The 6632-nt window shown below is 29.3% G+C and overlaps 1 non-coding gene across 1 annotated transcript; it reads left to right on the forward strand.

Annotated features, from left to right (window-relative positions):
• Positions 1 to 6271: 6271 nt before the first annotated feature.
• TRNAH-GUG (transfer RNA histidin (anticodon GUG)) lies at positions 6272 to 6343 on the forward strand. The gene has a single exon. It is a non-coding gene; the product is annotated as a tRNA-His (tRNA).
• The last annotated feature ends 289 nt before the right edge of the window (positions 6344 to 6632 follow it).

A 6632-nucleotide genomic window follows, 5' to 3' on the forward strand; every position in this document is an offset into this window, starting at 1 on the left:
TTTCTTGTTCGATATCGGCATGTCCCTTGTACCCGTTTAATTTGCTTGGAATCTTCTTCATGATGTGCCAAATGCACCAGCGGTGAACTGTTGTTGGCATACAGGCCTCTAAAGCCCTTTTCATGGATGCGCACTGATCGGTGAGAAACCCTTTCGGAGCGTTTCCTCCCATGCAACGAATCCAGCTTTGAAATAACCATTTGAATGATTCAATTTCTTCGTTCTTCATCAAAGAGCATCCGAGAAGTGTTGATTGACCGTGGTGATTCACCCCGACAAAAGAACCACAGACCAAATTATACCTGAAACAAATTACCATGGTCCAGAATGCAAAATCATTAGCTACACCCTAACAAATGCTTCGCATACACCCAATGAAACAGCCAATATACACCTCTACTGCGGATTCGTAAAAATAAATTAATTTGGCATCATAAACAGGGACAGTTTGTTACCTGTTTGTGTTGTAGGTGGTGTCGAATGAAATGACGTCTCCGAAATACTCAAAGGCGGCTCTGCTTCTTGCATCGGCCCAAAAAGCCAGCTTAATCGATTGATCCTCTTCGAGTTGGAGCTCAAAAAAGAAATTCGGATTCTTCTCTTTCATTCTTAACAAATATTTCCCGAATTCCTTTGCATCTTCTTGTTCGGAAACATTCCGCACTTCCCTGGTAATGTAATTCCTCACGTCCTTTTCGATAAAATTTAACTCGCGGTGACCCCCGGCAGCCGCAACAAATGTTGGTAGGTTTTGCTTGGTCTGATACCGGCCTCCTCGTTATTCTCTATCGTACGACGAATGGACATGCTTAGTTCCCTGTGCTGTTTGAGCATCTCTGCTTTGCTTGGACAGCAGGGGTGTGAATGATCCAGCACAACCTTTGAAATGATCCAAGCACCGACATCCTTCAATGTGTGTATATAAATTCTTGCAGGACAGTTTAGACCGGCTGTCGGATTGGTCTTCTCGGCCGGAGATATTTTAGATTTCCATTTTCCCTCTCTGCTACATGTAATCAGTTGGTTCTTAATCTCGTTTCCCTTCCTATTTGTGCACCGAACTCTTGTAGAGAAACCTGCAGCCTTGGCGTAGTTCCTGTAAAATTTTCCAGCATCTTCAAGGGTAGTAAAGGTCATTCCAACCTTTGGAACAAGCTCGTCATCAACAACTGAGACAGGCTGCAAAAGACACCGTGTCAGAACTGTAAATACACCCATAGATATGATTCAAATACACCCAATCATGTCTAATACGATACACCCTAACCGCAACAACTCAACTACAGAATGACTTTTAAAGCAATAAACTGTAAATACACAGCATGCAGATATAATACAGTTCTAAAAACACACCTAATCATGTCTGTTATAATACAGCTGAACAACAACAAGTAAATTAAAATAACAAAAAACCAGTAAAGTGTAGATACACCCACACTTCTAGCTAAAGTACACCCAAACAAGAATTGATCTACACCCGAGCGTCTGCTACAAATTCCAAGTAATTAATCACAACTAATACATTGAATCGACAGATTCACGTAAACGTGTTACTTTCACAGTAATGTTCAGCAATTTTTCAACTACACAATGCTATACAAATTACTGAAAGAAATTTCATACTAATCCTATGTAAATCAAACCTCAGGGACTTCGTTAGATTCTGACTCATAATCCACTTCGCCTGCATTCAGATGACAATCTGAGGTTGTATGATCCATTATCTTCAAAACGAGATCAAACTTTGATTTCGAAAAACAACAAATCAAAAATAGAAAACGAAGATGGAGTTGCAGAGAGAGACAAAGGTAACCTAAACGAAGAAGATGCTAGTGAGAAAAGGAGAAGAAAAGAACAATGGAGAAGAAGGAGGGTAAACGCGGGAGAAGAAGAAGAACGAAATCTCAAAATAACGAAAACGAAAAGGGAAAGAAATATTTTAAATCTAGTAGTTAGATATACGCGCGATATTATATAGCGCGTGTAATCAACGTACCTGAAGCAGCGCGTATTTTGATCTTATTGTTTAATGAACTTGTATGGCATACAAGCCATTAGGGCTTGTATGCAGAGCTTTTCCGTATTTTTAATATGTGAGAGAGAAGGGTGTATAACAAGAAGTTGAAGAGAGGTGTATTTTATATTAGTATGAGATATATAAATTAGAGGTACCGATTTATTTGTATTATTTTTTTAAACAAATAATTATAAATCGGACAGTCTGATTTGTGATTTTGAAAATAAAAAAAAATTTTAATGTTAAAATTGAATCGAAAAAAAATATAAAATATAAATCAAATCTTTTAATTTATAATTTATTTTTTCTTTAAACAAATTAGACTTTTTAATTTGTAGTTTTTTTTTTTTAAACAAATCAAACCGTTCAATTTAAATAAAACACTATATAAACAAAATTTAATCTTCCAATAATAATATATTACACATACATTTAATAAATATAAAAAAAAATTAGCCACGTATCACGCATAGATAAAGTTGGTATTTGTTTGGCATTCTAAAAGGAGTATTATTTTGGCCGTATCCAGAAGATATTTGGCTCAATCTATATAAATATGGTCAATATAATTCCTCTAATTTGAGCAGATACTCTACTTATAATAAATAATCAAAAAAAAATTAGTTAAAAATAGTCATAATTTATCTTATTTAATATTTATTAATTATTACGATAATTAATAAATATTAAACAAAATAAATTCTATGGTTTTTTTTTTGTTTTTCTAATATTACCAAATAAATAAATAAATACAATGATAACACAATATGCAATCCCAAGTGACAACACAATTTTTTTGTTTAATTTTCTACAGTATTTTTTAAGACAAGTCAATACTGATTTATCATAAATTTAAATTTTGTTTAAAAATTTATTATTTTAAATATATAAATATATATTTATTTATAGGAAGTATAAAGAGATATTTAAGATAAAAATAAATTTAAAATATATTTTTATATAAATCTCAAAAAAAATTAATATTTTATTTTAAATATCATATTTATGACTTTAAATATAATTTTAAAAAATCAACTTTAATTAGTCGAGTGAATAATTCACCCATTTGTTTAAACAAATGTACAATAATTTGTGCTAATTATCTAGGACTGGTAATGGATAGGGTAGGATAGGGTCTGACTCTATCCTAACCCTACCTGCAAGTTAAAAATTTCATTAAAATTCTATCATATTTAATCTGCAGATTGAGAATCTCTCAATCCTAACCTTACTCGTACTTTAAAATTTTAAACTCTACCCTACTCTACTCTATCCGCAAAAAGATTAAATTTTTTTCAAAGTAAATATAAAATTCAATCATTTTAAATTTCATACATATTAATAAAATATAAAATAATTTATTTTTATAATCTTTACCTAACGAGAAAAAAAAACAAAAGATCATAAAAGTATAAAAAGATAATAAATAATAAAAATTATTAAAATTTTAGAAAAAAAAATTTGTTAATATAAAAATTATAAAAAATAAATAAAAAATTAAGAATTAAAATTTTAATAATTAAATCTTCCTAACGATCTTTTAAAGTAATTTTTTTATAAATTAATTAACTAATTAATTTCAAGTGAATATTCATATATATTTATATAACGTTGAGAATCAAACACCATATATTAAAGATTATAAAAAAATAAATAAACAAATAGTTAAGAATATATTTATCTCTTTATAAAAAAATTTATTTTTTTTCTTAAATATTATAAAAAAATTTGATCCTTCTTAACAATTTTAGTATTAAAGATTCTTTTTAATAATTAAATCTTTTTAATGGTCATTTAAAATATTTTTTCCGATTATAAAGAGGCCAAAAGAATCCAATAATTTTATGCTACAATTTAATTAAGTATATAGTGCTACACCATTTTTTCTTAGAGTGGGGGGCACAAGCGCCAACTACCCGAAAATCTTATAATGAGATCCATTCTTTCGGTTGCAGTTACACCAAAGTGTGGTTTGATTTCAGAGACTCTGCTAGATTTCAGGGATTCCACTTATCCTTTATGTTTCTTACCTTTACTTTTTTAAAAATTAATATAATAATTATAAATATAAAATTACTTAAAATAATAATTTTTATAATTAAAATATTTAGATTCAAGTTATAAAAATAACAAAAAATTATACATATGGTATTGAAAATTAACAATAATTTGAACATAAAATCTCTCTCCAATTTTCATTAAATATTATATAGATGTTCACTACAATACAATGCAAGGAGTTGCCATATGGTATTGATTGCTTTCTACTTTTTTTTTTTTTTTCGTTCTTTTTAATGAAAAGCACAAGTGCATAATAATACCCTTTAGCCTCGGCAAGCTTTCTTTTTTCCTCTACTAATGGATTTTATTTATTTTTTTAGCTTTATCAGAGGCACTTAATGGTTGTGGGAAGTAGGTTTATACTTTATATGCAAAGTGAAATAATGGAACATGCTTATGTCTCTTGTGGTTATATAATATGGGTAATGGAATTGAGAATAGTGGAGTTTGGGAGAGATGATAATAATAATGATGTAGTTTAGTTCAAATACCCCATATCATCTCTCTTTTTGAAAAGAGAATGAATAATAACCATCCTAAATTGTTTGTGATTTGAACCAAGAGGAAGAATAATATGACATTGAAAACTAAAAAGAAATGTTGATCATTAAAGAGAGAAGTTTATGATCATTATTCTTAATCATCATTGCATTGCCAATTTGCCACATATCTGTGGTGTCTTTTATACTGAGCAATGACAAATCGAAATATTCTATTTATCCAATATCTCATACGTCTGATGAGGGGTCAAAATTTCTCAAAATTTTAGCGAATGTGTAGATATAATATTAGTGAAAATGGAACATTTCGTTTTTGATTTTGTTGTGTGACATAGTGTTGGTGTCTGGTATGTGTGAGGCAATACCAAGTGGATGAAAAAGCATGCAAATATATAAAGTAAACTAAATTGGATTCACTTTGAACATCCCTGTTTGATTGGATAAGATAAAATAACCGAGTGGAAAGCCAATGGACATAACGCCAATTACTCTCTCAAATTTTGCAGTATTACAGTTACATATGATTAAATTCATGTACACCTCACATACATGACTTAATCCCATATAGTAATTAGTAAGAAGTAAAGAAAATAACACTATATACTCTCTTGGCTCTTGCTAATAAGTTCCATTTAATATATTATGTTATTAACAACAAAGGAATACAACCATTTAAAAGTATATATATGACGGCTTTAAGAAATTTAGTTTATAAACTAGTTCAGGAATATAATGAATCGTGTTATTTGTACTACTTTTGATATATTTTTATCTGCTGCACAATGAAAAAATAATAATATAAATATCATTTCTCATGTCCTCACTTTGTTAATAGTTAACACCACTGTCATGTCTCATCCACTTATTTGCCTATACCACTTACATCATTACACCAATTTGATCACACTAACCACCATTTGTTTGTTTCTTCCTTTCAGATCCAATCTAAACACTGGTAGCAATTATGATCCAATTGAATGTCAAGCAAGTTTTTTTAGATTCATTCATGTATATTTTTATATGTTACTTTGATTAAATGTCAATATTAATATTAAATATTTTTTAATTAATAAGAAGAGAATATTAAAGTAATATTTTAATTAATAGATGAACTCTTCTTGGCACACCGACAACAGAAAGAATGGACTCAACAAAGCTTATTTGGAGTGGGGAACTAGCATTGCTTGGTATTAATTGTTGCTGCCAAGCGTTATTGCACTTCTTTTCCACAACCATGTTTTAAAGATTAAGAAAACTATAACGCTACTTTTTTTTTTTTTGGTTATTCTATTTGAATAATATTACATTATTAGTAAATATTATAATTTTTAGTCAACACTCAATTAATAATAATTTATATTTATAAACGTTTTATATATAATAAACATATATAAATTAATACAGTTTATACCTATATTTTTTTATAATTTATACATATAAATTAATAAAAATTTATTTATTAAAGATAATAATTTTTCATTTCATTTTATTTTAATCATGTTATTTTGGACACTTAAATTAAGAATCTGATTGAATAACAACTTTGTTAATCTATCAGTACATTACTATTTCTATGGTGACTGGTGAGTTTCGTCCGGGAGATAATAATCTAATAGGTGATAGTGGAAATTTCGTGAACTAGACCCATTCCGCATGATTCCATTTAATGCGTATTCCTTGCCGTTATCGTGTTGTGGCTGTAGTTTAGTGGTAAGAATTCCACGTTGTGGCCGTGGAGACCTGGGCTCGAATCCCAGCAGCCACATTCTTTTTCCATAATTTTGAAACACTAATTTATTTCTTTACTACTCCTTTCGTCAAAAGCATAATAGCATATAGATTTCCCAACATTATTAATAATCTAAGGAATAATGCAAACATGGGTAAGTGATGACATGGCCACATAGGTACGTAACTTGTGTGCTCCAACATTTATTATTTTACTGCAAATACATCATATATATATATATATATATCATGGATGCATGCAAGACTATCAATAATATCATATGCAACCATCAGCACTAGGAAGTAGGAACACTAAGGTTTTAAAA

Source organism: Arachis ipaensis, chromosome B3 (genome assembly GCF_059453495.1).
Source record: "Arachis ipaensis isolate K30076 ecotype BB chromosome B3, ASM5945349v1, whole genome shotgun sequence".
Taxonomy (NCBI): domain Eukaryota; kingdom Viridiplantae; phylum Streptophyta; class Magnoliopsida; order Fabales; family Fabaceae; genus Arachis; species Arachis ipaensis.